This window comes from Hylobates moloch, unplaced genomic scaffold (genome assembly GCF_009828535.3).
Source record: "Hylobates moloch isolate HMO894 unplaced genomic scaffold, HMol_V3 SCAFFOLD_3, whole genome shotgun sequence".
In the NCBI taxonomy this organism is placed as follows: domain Eukaryota; kingdom Metazoa; phylum Chordata; class Mammalia; order Primates; family Hylobatidae; genus Hylobates; species Hylobates moloch.
The window spans coordinates 163896415-163911444 of NW_026652278.1; the positions used below are offsets into that span (position 1 = coordinate 163896415).

At 37.3% G+C, this 15030-nt stretch overlaps 1 long non-coding RNA gene across 1 annotated transcript in view; it reads left to right on the top strand.

Moving 5' to 3' along the window:
• Positions 1-14283, top strand: part of LOC131382990 (uncharacterized) — a 15632-nt gene extending 1349 nt beyond the window's left edge. Inside the window, exons 2-4 of the long non-coding RNA XR_009212634.1 lie at positions 3597-3714; positions 11024-11084; positions 14008-14283. This is a non-coding gene — a long non-coding RNA (uncharacterized LOC131382990). The remainder of the gene's footprint in view (positions 1-3596; positions 3715-11023; positions 11085-14007) is intronic.
• Positions 14284-15030: the final 747 nt, after the last annotated feature.

Here is a 15030-nt window from a genome sequence, read left to right on the forward strand (position 1 = left end):
TCACTCAGGAGTGGTCCAGGCAAGTACTGGTGAAAATATAATTTTGCAAAATACAACTGTTTGTTCATTTTTCCTGGAACAAGAGATGACCAGAAGAACATTATGCCCTGATCTTTGAGAACTGGCTAATAATTTGGTTAAATGTTTAGAGACTTGGAAGAAGCACGCTTGCAAAATTGATGATTTGGGTGCCTGCAGAAGAAATACAGAGACATACGAATACATCTAAAGAGCAACCATAGAAGAGGAGGGTCTTATTAACGAACTGAACAAGATGACCCATTTTGCTTCTTTTCCCAGCCAACCCTGCTCTTGCCCAGTACTGATGGACTATGTAGCCAAAGCAGCAGGGATGGAGCTTATGCATGGGCACAACAACATACACTTTTCTCGTGATGGCTGATCTAAGTGTCGGCCAATAGCAGAGTTCAACACTGAGCTCCCTATATGGCATCATTCTGTATGGGGACACTCCAGCCACTGGTTATTATATTGAATGCTTCCATCATGGAATGGGTAGTACCCTGAATATGAATTTGCTTTCCCTGCTCATAGTTCTTTCATCAAAAGCTTCATCTATGGATTTACAGAATGCCTTACTCAAAAGTAAGGTACACTACATAGCATTATTCTCACTAGGAAATTTCTCTTTTTTCCCCTAAATAAATAAGGTATGGCAATAGGCTCAGGCTAATGGAATTCACTGATTTTTCTGTCATGTTGCCTATTACACTGAAGCAACTTGCCTGATAGATTAGTATAATGCAGTTCAAAGATTATGTATCTATGTCCATTGAGTGATGATACTTTGAAATGGGGGCTGGGATCTTGTTCTTCAGGATATATTATGTATTCTGAATCACTGATTCTATACCAAGAAACTTCTGTTTCTTCCATTTTAAGAATTTCCAGATCTGAGAATCAAGGAAAGTTAGTGGGAATACTATTCTCTTCTCACTATTAGCTCTAATGAACTACTAGCATCATTTCTTCATCCTGTTCTCACAATTTTGGGTTCTGCCAGCCTAAATGTTTTCTTTCCCAAGAGAATACTTCTTTTTATAGGAAACATCTAAACTGTTACATTTAATTGAAAGTTTAGGCTGTCACCTGGCCACATAGTACTCCTTAAGCAGCAAATCAATAGGCAATTAAGACAGAGTATTGACTGATGTGATTTGACTCTATCAAGGGGAACGTGGGTTCCTACTACACAGAAGGAGTCAGAAGTGTGTCTATAATGTTGGGAAGTCTCCTAAGGCTCTCAGTAGTACTTTCATGACTTGTGATAAAAATCAATCAAATTTATAACTACTTTAATTTAACAGGACTGTTAATGGCACAGAGCCTCCAAGAATGAAGGTTTAAGTTACTTCACCAGGCAAATAACCATGGCCAACTGAGGTGACAGTTGAGAGCAAAAGAAATAAAGGGTGAGAAATTGAAGAAAAGTGCTATAAATATTAGGTCTCCAATCTTAAAATCGAGGTTATAAAAACTATACATGACAAATGACTTCCAGATGAATTGCAAGGAAACAGAATGAACATAAAAAGAATCTATATCAGTCAATTCAGTCAATATTCCTCCAGAGAATTTTTTTTTAAGCAATAGGGGTTCACTCTATCACCCAGGCTGAAGAGCAGTAGCATAATCATAGCTCACTGCCACCTTGAACTCCTGGGCTCAAGCAATCTTCCTGCCTCAGCCATCAGAGTAGTTGGGACTACAGGCATGTGTCACCACATTCAGATAATGGTTTTTAATTTTTTGTAGAGACGGGGTCTCTCCATGTTGCCCAGGCTAGTCTTGAACTTCTGGCGTCAAGAGATACTCCCACCTGAGCCTTCCAAAGTGCTGGGATTATAGGAGTGAATCACCATGCCCAGCCTTAATTTATTACAAGGAAATTATTTATGCAATTGTGGAGGGTTGGTTAAGCAAGTCCAAAGTCTATAGGGCAAGCCATCAGGAAGCAAAGATTAGGAAGAGGTGGAAATACCATAGGCATGGGCCAAAATCATCTACAAGCAAATTTCTCTCTCTCATTCTTTCCTTCTGGCCTCAATTATGATTTTAAGGCATTCCAAATGATTGCCATGACAACCCACATTATTCAAGAGAATCTTACTTTCTGAAAGTCAACTAACTTGGATCATAATTCAAACAAATACAATGAAAAAAAATTGACCAGGAACTGCAAAATTAATGACATTAACAATGTATTGCGATTTTATCATGTTAAATGTTTAGAGTGCTTATATTGTCTCAGATTTACTTTAAAATAGTATAAGAGAGAAGAAAATAGGTAGGGGAATAGATGAAATAAAAATGACTACAACTTCATGATTGTTGAAACTGGATGACAGGAACATGGGAATTCATTGTACTAAACAGTAGCCCCCACTTATTTACAGGGAATACATTCCAAGATGTATAGTACAAAACCCTCCTCATATTTTTTTTTTTCCCATGCATACAAACCTAGGATAAAGTTTGATTTATAAATTAGGCACAGTAAGAATTTAACAACAATAACTAGTAATAAAATAGAACTGTTATAAAAATATACTATCATAAAAGCTATTTTAAACTTATGAATTGCTTATTTCTGGAATTTTCCATCTAATATATTTGGACCACAGTTGACTGTGGTCCACAAAATGAGAAACTGAGGATAAGGAGGGGTGGTTACCATATTGGCTTCTTTATGTTTAAAATTGATGAATATTTTTAAAAATCAGTCGGGAACATGTCATAACTGAGTCAGAACACTGGTGCTATTGGATAGCTTTATAGCCAAGAGCCCAAATATGCAGCATGCATCTGCCACCCATGAGCTGCTGCCAGCCCCACCCCCGCAGCCAAACTCCTCCAGGTGCTCCCCAGGACTTCTGCTTATTCTTACTCAATCTTTTCGAGCTGGTGGTAAACAATTTCTTTCAGAGGAGTTACTCATACCAGAGTTTTGGAAACCTCCTTAACTATTCCACAGATCACATCTTCCCATGAACACAAACATTTGGAAAAAAAATGGCAGAATCTGACTGGGGAAATAACAATGCATAGACTGATCTAATTTTCCTCCAAAAACCAGGACCATGCTGATTAGTCTGGCTCACCCTCTGTGGCTCCTTCTTTTCTCATTACTCATAATGATCCTTTTTGTTTTTACCACACAAACTGTATTTTCTTTCCTACTGTATGACTTTCTTTAGGACCTCACCTATTCAAGTGTGAACACTAATTGTGGATCAGGTTAAAGTTCCTTGAAGCTCCCTAAGCAATTCCAAGTTAGAATATGTATTCGGGCCTCTGTCTTTGCATTTTGAACTTTGCATAGCAGCTATTTTTTCAGAAGGTACTCTAACAGATATGAAGCTCAACTGCCCATGGCAATACACTATTCTGTAGGAGGGCTGTTGATTAAATCCTTAAGTTGACTCAGACCAGCAAATAAACCGAGTCAAATCTGCAAGGGCTGGAACATTCCTGGTGAACCCTTGTAAATATGAGGCCAGAAATTTGAGGTTAGAGGAGGGTGATGTCAGCAAGATTGAGGAATAGGAAGTCACAGAATTCACTCTCCCCTACAGAAAGATCAACTAGCAACGATTCACAGACAAAACCACCTTGGTAAAAATACCAAAATGTGGGAGTAATCCTGAGTCACTTGCATTATCTACAGAACTGAATAAAAATTTGCATTGGAAGGTAGGAGAAATGGTCTTTCATTGACTGCATAACCCTTATTCCTCCTCAAGTTGTGACAGCACCACACAGAGATTTCTCAGGGTCCACAGTTTTTAAATTGGGAAATGAGAAGTGGGAGGTGAACATTCAGCTTCCTTAGCATGCTGAGATGTATCCCAGGAAGTCCACTTTGTTCTCACATCACAGGGAATGGGAAATGGAGGAAGCTACATGGTTAGACTACCTGGGGTCAGGTAGAAAAAGGCAAGGAGAAAGAGCCCACAGAGATCAACATGCAGATTTTATTCAAAGCTCAGTATACTTTCCAGCAGTAGCGTTCAATGAGAGGTACCAGCTAGTAGCATAACTTACTTGCCAAGCCGAGCTGATCACTACCAGAAGAGGTGGGAAGTGGTACCTGTCTTGAATCCCTAAACAGCCTCCAGGACCAGCCACAGACACTATCTCGGTCGGGGTCCCACCCTGTGAAGGAGATGACCTCTGCAGCAAATTTCCGTAATTAGCAGGCACTAAAAATCCCACATCAGAAGCTAAATCTGTGTTTCCTGCAGTCTCAAGCCCCACCTCCAGACCTTTCCAAGGGAGAGAGAAAACCACCACGGCAAATGTTGACCACAAGCAGACAATAGTTTTGCCACATCAGAAAGTATAATCGGCCCTTCTCTAAGACTCAAAGCTCACCCCAGACCACATCAAGGAGGAAGGCAAATTTTAAGCATGCATTTCTACTGAGCACAGTAGTTGGTCCATCCATCTCAATCCGCTTAAACTTGGGTCCCCTCCCACAAACCTATACAACTCCTGAACTAAAATAGCAGTATCTCTGTCCAGGAAATAAATCATGTGGCTGAGCCAAATCAGAGGTGATTATAGTGCCCATAATTACAAAGCAGAGCACAGGCAGTGGTCTTGCCAGATGCCAGAGCCTACTCAGAGGCCCCACCAAAATTCAGAGCAAAGGCACATCCCAATCATCTAGAGAAGCTAAAAGCAAGCTCTGCTTGCCCAGGATCAATACCAGCTAGCCTATCCAAAACATAGACTAGACTAATGATATTAATGCCAAAGACCTCCTGTAAAAACTGGAAAAGGTGGCTATACCTGCAAATGCACAAATACCAATGGAACAACTAAGAAAACCATGACACCCCCAAAAGAAACTAACAAAGCCCCAACAATAAACCCTAAAGAAAGGGGGATTTATGAAATGACAAAAAAGGATACAGAATAACCCTCTTTAAAAATTCAGTGAACTTCAAAACTATGCAGATGAAAAAATTAAATAAAATTTGGAAAACAATACATAAGAAACTTGACAAAAAGAGAAACAAAACAATTAAAAAATAGAAATTCTCAAGATAAAAATACAATGACTGAACTGAAAAATGCAATAGAAAGCTTCAAAAGCTAGTTGATCAAGCTGAAGAATCGGTGAACTCAAAGACAGAACATTTGAAATACTCAATTAGAGGAGCAAAAAGATAAAAGAATGGAAAATGAATGAAGAAAGCCTGTGGGAACCATGGGATACCATCAAGCGACCTAACATATGCATAATAGGTATTCCCAAAGAAGAATGAAGAGAAAAACATTATCAGAAAGCATATTTTAAAACAATAGATGAAAATTTCCCTAATCTGAGGAAAAAAGCCAACATCAAGATACAGGAAATGCAGAGGTCATCAGTTAAATTCAACCCATAAAGGAGTTTATGAAGACATATAATAAACTATCAAAAATTAAAGACAAAGAAAAAATTCTGAGAGCAGCAAGAGATAAGAAATTAAAACATACAAAGGAGTCATAATAGTATTAACAATAGACTTCTTAGCAGAGCCCTGCAGGCCAGGAGAGGGTGAAATGATATATGCATAGCGCTAAAGGTAAACACTTTAACATGAGAATAACTCAGCAAAGCTGTCTTTCAGCAATGAGGGAAAAATTACTTTCCCAGACAAAAACAGCAAACAGAGTTCATCACCACTAGGCCTGTCTTATAAAAATTGCTAGGGGGAGTTTCTTAAACTGAAACTAAAGGCTGCTAATTCATAACATGAAACTTATTAAAGCACAAAATCTAATGGTGTAAGTAACAGACAGCAATATTCAGAATACACTAGGGCTGTAATATTGGTGTGTAACATAATTTTTTTCCCAGGCATGGGGGCTAAAGGACAAAATTATTAGTAAAATCTTTGGCTAAATTAAGTTTTCAAGGGATATATATTACAAAATGATGTAAGTTCAATGTCTAGAACATAAAATGGGGGGATAGTAAAAGTGTAAAGTTGTGTATATAATCAAAATTAAGCTGTTATCAGCTTGAAATAGACTGTTATAAATGTTAAGATGTTCTATGTAAGCTTCATTGTAACAAAAATCTATACAGCATGCATAAAACAAAAATTTAAGCAATTCCAAACATGCCATTAGAGAAAACCTTTAAACCACAAAGGAAGACAGCAAGAGAGGAAGAATCAAACAGTATCTACAAAAGAATCAGAAAACAATGACCAAAATAACAGTAGTGAGTCCTCACCTGTCAGTAATTACCTTGAATGTAAATGGATTAAATTTTCCAGTCAAAAAACACAGAGCAAATTAATGCACAAAAACAAGACCCACCTATATGCTACCTATAAGAGACTCACTTCACTTTAAAGGACACACCTTTAAAAGAGAGTAGGGGTAGCGGTACATGTATCAGAAAAAATAGATTTTAAGTCAGTACTTGTAAAAAGAGACAAAGATGGACATTATATAATGAAAAAGGAGTCAATTCCTCAAGAGGATATATTGATTATAAATATATAGGCACCCAACAGTGGAGCACCTAAATACATAAAGCAAATAGTAAAGGATCTGAAAAAAGAGATCAATTGCAGTATGATAATTGTAGGGGGCTTCAATACATCACTTTCAATATTGAATAGATAATCCAGACAGAAAAGTAATAAGGAAACATTGAACTTCAACAACACTTTAGACCAAATGGACATACACAGAAATATACAGAATATTCCATTCAACAACAACAGAATACACATTATTCTCAAGCACACATGAAACACTCTCCAGGGTAGATCATATATTAGGTGACAAAAAAAGTCTTAGCAAATTGAAGAATGAAATATACTCAGGAATAAAATTAACCAAAGAGGTGAAAGATCTATACATTTAAAACTATTAAGCATTAATAAAAAAATTGAGAAGACACAAAGGAATGAAAAGATATCTTGTGTTTGTGGGTGTACAAATTAATGTAATTAATGTGGTTTTTTGTTGTTGTTTTTCTTTTTCTCTTTTTTTTTTTTTTTTTTGAGACAGAGTCTTGCTCTTTTGCTCTGTCACCTAGGCTGCAGTGCAGTGACATAATCATAGCTCACTGTAACCTCAAATTCCTGGGCTCAAGTGATTCTCCTGCCTCTCAGCTTTCTGAGTATATAGGACAATAGCTGTGTGTCACTAGACCCAGCTAATTTATTTTTAATTTGGTAGAAATGGTATCTTGCTATGTTGCTAAGGTTGGTCTTGAACTCCTGGCCTCACACAATCCTGCCACCTTGGCCTCCCAAAGTGCTGGAATTATTGGTGTGAGCCACTGTGCCTGGCCCAATTAATATTGTTAAACGTCCTTGTAACCTAAAGTGATCTACAGATTTGACACAATTGCTATCAAAATCCCAATGTCATTTTTTACAGATATAGAAAAAACAATCTTATAATTCATATTTTCATATTTTAAAATCTGAATACAAAATTAATATTTTGTATTTAGAACTACAAGAAACATCAAACAGCCAAGACAATCATAGGTAGAATGAACAAAGCTACAGTCATCACACTACCCAATTTCAAACCATACTACAAAGTGATGGTAATTAATATAGCAAGGTACTGGTATACAAACAGAGCTATCAATCAATGGAACAGAATAGAGCACAGAAATGGATTCACGTATCTATGGTCAATTGATTTTTAGCAAAGGTGCCACAAATTTATAATGGTAAAAAGGCAGTCTCTTCAATAAATGGTGTTGGAAAAACTGGATATCCATATACAAAAGAATGAAATTGAACTCTTATCTCACACCATAGACAAAAATCAACTCAAAATGGATTAAAGACTTAAACATAAAGCCTAAACTATAAAACTATTAGAATAAAATGTAGGAGAATATATACACCACATTGGCTATTACAATAATTTTTAAGATTTGACACCAGGAGTACAAGCAACAAAAGCAAAAATAGACAAAATACATTAAAAGAAAAAGCTTCTGTACAACAATGAAACAACAGAGTGAAAAGACATCATGTAGATTTGGAAAAAATATTTGTAAGCCATACATCTGATACAGAATTGATGTCCAAAATCTATAAAGAACTCAAAACAAATCTATCACAAGAAAACAAATAATTTGATTAAGAAATGGGCGAAGGACCTGAATAAACATTTCTCAGAAGACATCTAAAATGGCTAACAGATACATGAAAAAATACTCGATATCACTAATCACTAGAGAGATTCAAACAAAACCACAATGAGATATCAATTCCCATCTGTTAGAATTGCATTATCAAAAAGACAAAAGATAAATGCTGGTGAAGACATGGAGTAAAGAGAACCCTTGTACTCTGTTGGTGGGAATGTAAATTATTACAGCCATTATGGAAAACTCTATAAAGGTTATTCAAATTCTAAAAATAGCAATACCACATGATTTAGCCATTATGTTTCTGTTTATTTACCTGAAATATTTGAAATCAGTACATGGAGGAGATGTGTACAAGCTCATATTTATTGTAGCACTGTTCACAATAACCAAGTTATGGAATTGACCCAAAGTGTTCATTAACATGGAAGGATAAAGAAACTGTAGTATATATACACAATGAAATACTATTTCACCTTAAAAAAATAATGGAGATCCTTTCATTGGCAAAAATATGGATAAACTCCGAGGGCATTGTGTTAATTAGTATAAGCCAGGCTTAGAAAGACAACCACCACATGACCTCACTTAGTTGTGGAATCCAAAACAAGGGATCTCATCGAAGCAGAAATAGTACAATGGTGGTTACAGAGGCTAGAAGTTTGGGGTAATGGGGAGGCAATAATCAAAGTACAAAGCGTTGGTTAAATAGAATAAATGTTTGGGTATTTTTTTAAAGATCTTTAGCATGGTATGGTGGATATAGCTAATAACTGAGTACTGTACATTTCAGTATCACTACGAAAGTAAATTTCAAATGTTCTCAACATAAAAAAATTAAATATTTGAGGTGATGAATAGGTTAATTAGCTTGATCTAATTATTCCACATTTTATTAAAAATTATGATCTCACATTGTATTGTACAAATATATACAACTATAATGGTCCAATATATAATAAAACATTTTTAAAAAGAAATTTGAGGTTAGAAACTGCATGTAAAATTTCCCCAATGCCTCAAAATGATCCACTCTAATAATCATCCCTTCTAATCCAGCAGCCCACACTTTTGCAATTACCAATTTTTCTGACCCAAGCCTGACCCCTCTAATACTCTACATTATAAAAGTAACCCCTCGACAGGAGGTTCATCTTCATTCAAAAATGAGGAAATAATCAAGAAAAAACTTGAAGACCAAAAGGCCAACAGGAGTTCACAAAATTCAATTAAGTCTGTTAGTTTTGAGAACAGATCAAAGTGGTTTAAAAGTATTCCATAAAATTCAGCTCATAAAGAGCTGTTTTCATTTTATCCTTCCTTCTCTGTGTTTCCCAAAATATATACCTCTATTATAATAATGTCTTACTCTTTGGTATTCACCAATCTCAAGCCAATGATACTATATTTTTCTAACCAATTTTTAAATATTCCTATATGCTTAGCTCTTTTGCCATTGTTAACATTCATTTTCGTTTCTGGATCAATCTATGTTTTCCTTCCTTTGTTCCAACTTTATTGAACATCTCTTATTAAACACCAGGCACTGGGTATATCATAATGAAAATACAGACCTTGTCACCACCCCTAATATTTGCCATCTAAGGAAAACACAGATAAGTAGCAGGCAATTGTAATAATTGCTGTGATTGTGGACATAGTAACATACAGAATGACTACATCAGAATCATGTACGTCATGCCTAACCTGAATTTAACACATCAGCAAACCCTTGTGTAAGGGTTTACTGAAATTCAGTAAATATCATATTGAATTGAGGTGGCAGTGCAAAAATAGTTACAAAAATGGTTATTTTTCTCTTCCTTTCCAACAGCTCTCTATGACTTTGTATTCCAAAATTCACTTTTTATTACTGACATGCAAAGGCAACTAACATTGCCAAGCTGTATCAATCCTCAGTGTTCAAAATCTTAGAGAACTGAAAAACAAAGATGGCTTTTTAATTGGTAAAAAAAAAAAAAAAAAAAAAAAAGGTATTACTTTGATGGTACTTTTAGAGTTACTCTCTGGAACCAATACATAAAATTCAAAAACCATGCTCACCTAGAAAAAGAATAAATGCAAATAAATGATATGAATGAAACTCATGAAATAAAAGTGCAAATCGACTTTGAGCTTCAGCAGTCAGATGTTTGTTTATAGGATGATGTTCAATGACTCAGAAAAGCCTGGCTAGCAATGAATTCCCTGCACTGCACTCACCTCTCCTCAGCTGCTCCCCTTCTGGAAGCAGCTCCATCAGGTAAAATTATGTGCCCACAGGAGATATGAAAAAAAGAATTATGTAAAGTGGCAAGGCAAAGTCTTGCCCACAGGAGTGACAAATCAGAGAAAGTGCACTCATTCTAGCATCTTGGGAGACCCCACAACCCCACGTACCTTTTCCCTAGCACTAACTGAGAGACATTCCCTTTGCAATACAGAGGTAGCTTAGTTTTCTTTAAAGACTCACTCTTTCCAGGCATATAGCACCTGATGACAATCTCCAACTCTTATCCAGTCAAGAGTATGAAATTCACCTTCCTCACTTTCACAATTATCCATTGGCAAAATTGTACTCATTTTAAGCTTTTTTTTTTGGTCACCAGAATTTTCTCATTTCAGCCTGTCTTTGATACTGATTTGCCAAATATCCACTTGTCTAATATTTTGAATGATTAGAGAGTATTTAAGTTGTTTGAGATTCTATAGGCTCTGGGGTCATGATGGTTGCAAATAACTTAGATTAGGTTATTTGTCTTGGAGTTGGGCAGTATTTGGTACTGAGTAACACAAAGCCACTCATGTCTCATATTAATTCTTGATATGTGTTTCTTATTTTGAAAAAAATCTTGATGTTGCCCATACCATAAGGCCTTATTTCCACCAATTTGAGCTTCAACTGGAACCGTTTCTAAAGAGGCAGCCAGTCTTGGTGAGTAGCATTATTCCTGTATAGATAACAGGTGCAGAGAAGAGAGCGGGGTATGTGGTAGTTAATACAGTCATCACTCACATACTTGGAATCCTTGAGGGGGGGAAAACAAACATGTAACACACAGACAGAAATGGATCCTAATGTACCATCTTGCAAATGATTTGTACTCCCAAAAAAGGAGAAAAAGAAAACTCTTTTAAAACAAACATGGCATAAGGATCAGATCTAACCTATTTTTCTATGCAGGACAAATATGGAAGTTCTTGCAAAGAAATTTTCTGACACATACCTACATCATGGCAAAGATGGAGAAGGAAATTAATTTTGTAAGAAACAAAAATTAACTTGCATCCTGCAGTAAGATGAATCCTATCCTTAATAATTTGTAACAATTACCCGTGTTCTTCAGTATCTACAATATGAATTCCAAGTCTCTGATTAGGCTGTAAAGAATTATCCAAATAAATAGTAGTACTTCAACATTTCAGTCACCGAAATGCTTACTGGAGTGTCTGAAAGCAATTTGCACATTCGTGAACAGGAAAACCTAACTTGACCTTAGAAACACTTGAAAGTATTCTCTTACAGAATACTGATGTGAACATATGGGTCACATATAACTGATCAGGAGTCTTTTAAGCAACACTACCCTTGAGCTGTTGTATACAATGGAAATGTTTATCGAGGTTAAATTAAAAACTAGCACAGCATTCATGTTTCTAACAGGAACAACCTGTTTTTAGATTGGACTTCAATCACTGTTACCATTATGCTAAAGAAAAAAAATGTGTTTCTCTCCCACTTACTGTGTTTCTGACAGTCCAGACAAGTCCATGGGCACAGAGGACAATGCAGAAGAGAAAAAGTAAAATCGAATCACAGGCAGCAATGTAGAGTGCATTTGAAAGTGTAAATCCCTGAAGAGGAATTCATTACTTAGCTTTGAGTTTCCAACTATATCAATTTCCTAGTGGAACATTAGTATAGAATCTAGCCTTTGTTGAGAGAAAAAAGGGGTTTTCTAAGTTTCAAAGAGTGTTTCTTTTGTATAACAAGAACAAAGCTTAGGGACAAAGTAGACCATAACAAGGTTATCACATAAAAGAGATCCCTGACTAACCACTAACAAGAAGCAGGGAAGGCTTCTAGCTGTGGTCAGGTGGGCAGCAGAGCAACACAGAGACAACGCCTCATCTAAGGGGGCTCAGAGTAGGGTAAAAAGGCAGCAGTAGAAGCAAAACCACAGGGAAAGTTCAACAAAAGCATAGGGGCCTTGTTTCCTGTTTTGACTTGATGCTCCAGGAGTTTCCCTGCCATTAGATCAGCAGGAATAGTTCTGCCAGTGCAAAATGTCAGTTTTAGAAAAGTTAAGAAAATTAAAATTTGCACATATGAGATGAATTCAGAACTTGCCTCTAATATTGCTGATTTCTGGTAGCTCACCTCCCACTGATTTGCTAGACATATAACTTCTCTTTTTTTCTCTCTTGATCTAACCTTCTCTATATCAGCTGCTTTGGGTTAGGGCCTTTATGTGCAACAATGTATTTTTGGTACGACTTTGCTCAGCAACGAAGGTCATATTAGTTTCCCAGTGCTGCCTTAACTAAGTACTACAACCTCGGTGGCTTAAAACAGAAATGCGTGATCTCAGAGTTCTTGAGGCCAGACCTCTGAAACCAAAGGTTGGTGGGACCACGCTCGCTCTCAAGCCTTTAGGGAAGATCATTCCTTGCTTCCTCCTGGCTTCTTGCAGTTTGCCAACAATCCTTCATGTTTCTTGGTTTGCAGCTGCAACATTTCAATCTCTGACTCTGTCATTACATGGTGCCTTTCCCTCTTGTCTCCAGTTTTTTCATTCTGATAAGACCACTAGTCATCCTGGATGAGGGCCTACCCTCATAATATAATCTCATTGCAATTACACCAGCCAAGACCCAATTTCCAAGTAAAGTCACATTCGGTCACCAGGGATTGAAGCTTCAACATATCTTTTTGGGGGTCACAATTCAATACATAATAGAGGTAAAAAGAAAAAACAAACAACAAAAAGAAACTCGTCAAATATTTCCTCTAAGGGAATATCTAAAGTCCCCAGTTCTATTTGTAACCAAAGAAAAACTGGTATATAGCATTATACAGGCCACACAAGCTCCCTGAAAAGAGTTGGTAATTTCTCCAGAAACACCCAGTTTGCCTATAGTTTGGAACAGCTGTAGTGAACCATCACAGCCAAACCCTCATTCTTTCTCATTTTTCTTTTCTTTTTTTTTTTTTTTTTTTTTTGAGAGAGTCTTGCTCGCTCTGTTTGCCCAGGCTGGAGTGCAATGGCGCACTCACTGCAACCTCTGCCTCCCAAGTTCAAGCAATTCTCCTGCCTCAGCCTCCCGAGTAGCTGGGATTACAGGCAGAGACCACCGTACCCTGCTGATTTTTGTATTTTTAGTAGAGATGAGGTTTCACCATGTTGGCCACACTGGTCTTTAACTCCTGACCTCAAGTAACCCGCCCACCTCAGCCTCCCAAAGTGTTGGGATTATAGGCGTGAGCCACTGCACCTGGCCTCATTCTTTTTCAACGTATAGTTCCCATGATATTCACTGTAGATAAATCTTTTGTATTATCTAGCTTAAGATTTACCAAAAAAAAAAAAAAACAGGGACTTACAACCTGGTGGCAGTGACAAGTAGTCCCAACCTTGCCTGAATTCAGGAAGTCACTAAAGCACAGTTGTGGCAGCCAACCTCCAAGGCAGCCCTTGTGATCTACCTCCTGAAAGAGCCTTAGGTAGCCCCCCTCCACATTGTATCAGGTTGGTCTATGTGACCAAGAACACACAGCAAAAATGATGGCATGTCACTTTCATGTTTAGCTGATACAAGATTGACTTCTATCATAGGTGTCTTCTCTCTCCACTCAGCTCTCACTCTGGGGGAAGCAAGCTACCACGTTGTGAAAAGCCCTGTGGAGAGGCCCACATGATGAGGAACTGAAGCTTTCAGCCACCAGCCAGGGAGGAATGGAGCCCTGCCAGCAACCATAGGAATGAACTTGGAAGCAGATTCAACAGCAATAGTCTGGCTCTGGTCAACAGCTCTAACAGCCTCATGAGAGACCTGGTGGCAGAATCATGCAGAAATGCTGTTTTTTGATTCCTCGGAAACTGTGAGAGAAAATAAATGTTTGTTTTTTAAAACTGCAAATGTGGAGATTATTTGTTACACAGCAGTGGAGTGCTGCTGTCTGAGCTGAAGTTGTTCCAGTCACATTTCTTTCCCTCTGCTTTCCAGCCTCTTTTTTCACCTAAAGGAAGATAGGATTTCTCTCTATTCCTAAGGAAAAAGCTTCTGAATAATCTCATTTTTATTATTTCAGTCCTAAAATAGGCTGGATTTATCAATTAAGAGAATTATCTAGCTATAAATACAACTTTTGATGACAAACATGAACTAAATAGTTTAGTAGTGAACCTTATTTCATGGAGAAATAAAGTAGTTCTATTTTTTCTTTTTTTTTTTTTAGAAAATTTCCAAAAAATTTATTTTTCCAAATCTGTCTTCCCACTTAATTGGCACCTGAATTCAAGTGACCCATTCTGCAGTGGTATCCAATAAGCTTGTGCCCCCTAAACTATTTCCCATGCCAACTCTCAGCCTTGCTGGCGCACGCAGAATCCACCTTCAATTCCTCTAGTGTACGAAGAACATGTTGGGGAGTGGTGATCCTGACCCTCCTTCTATCAGCCTTTAGCTTTAGTCTTTAGTCCTAACTCCTTTTCTTCTCTGATGGCATCCGAGCAGTTAAGTAAACCAGTACCTCACAGACATCTGCCTGGGAAACAAAATTCTAGTGTCCATTTACTGCGGTATGGCAAATTTTACAGGGCATTTCTCTTTAGGACCTTAGCATCATTCTATTCTCCCCTTTGTGGGTAAGGGAAGCC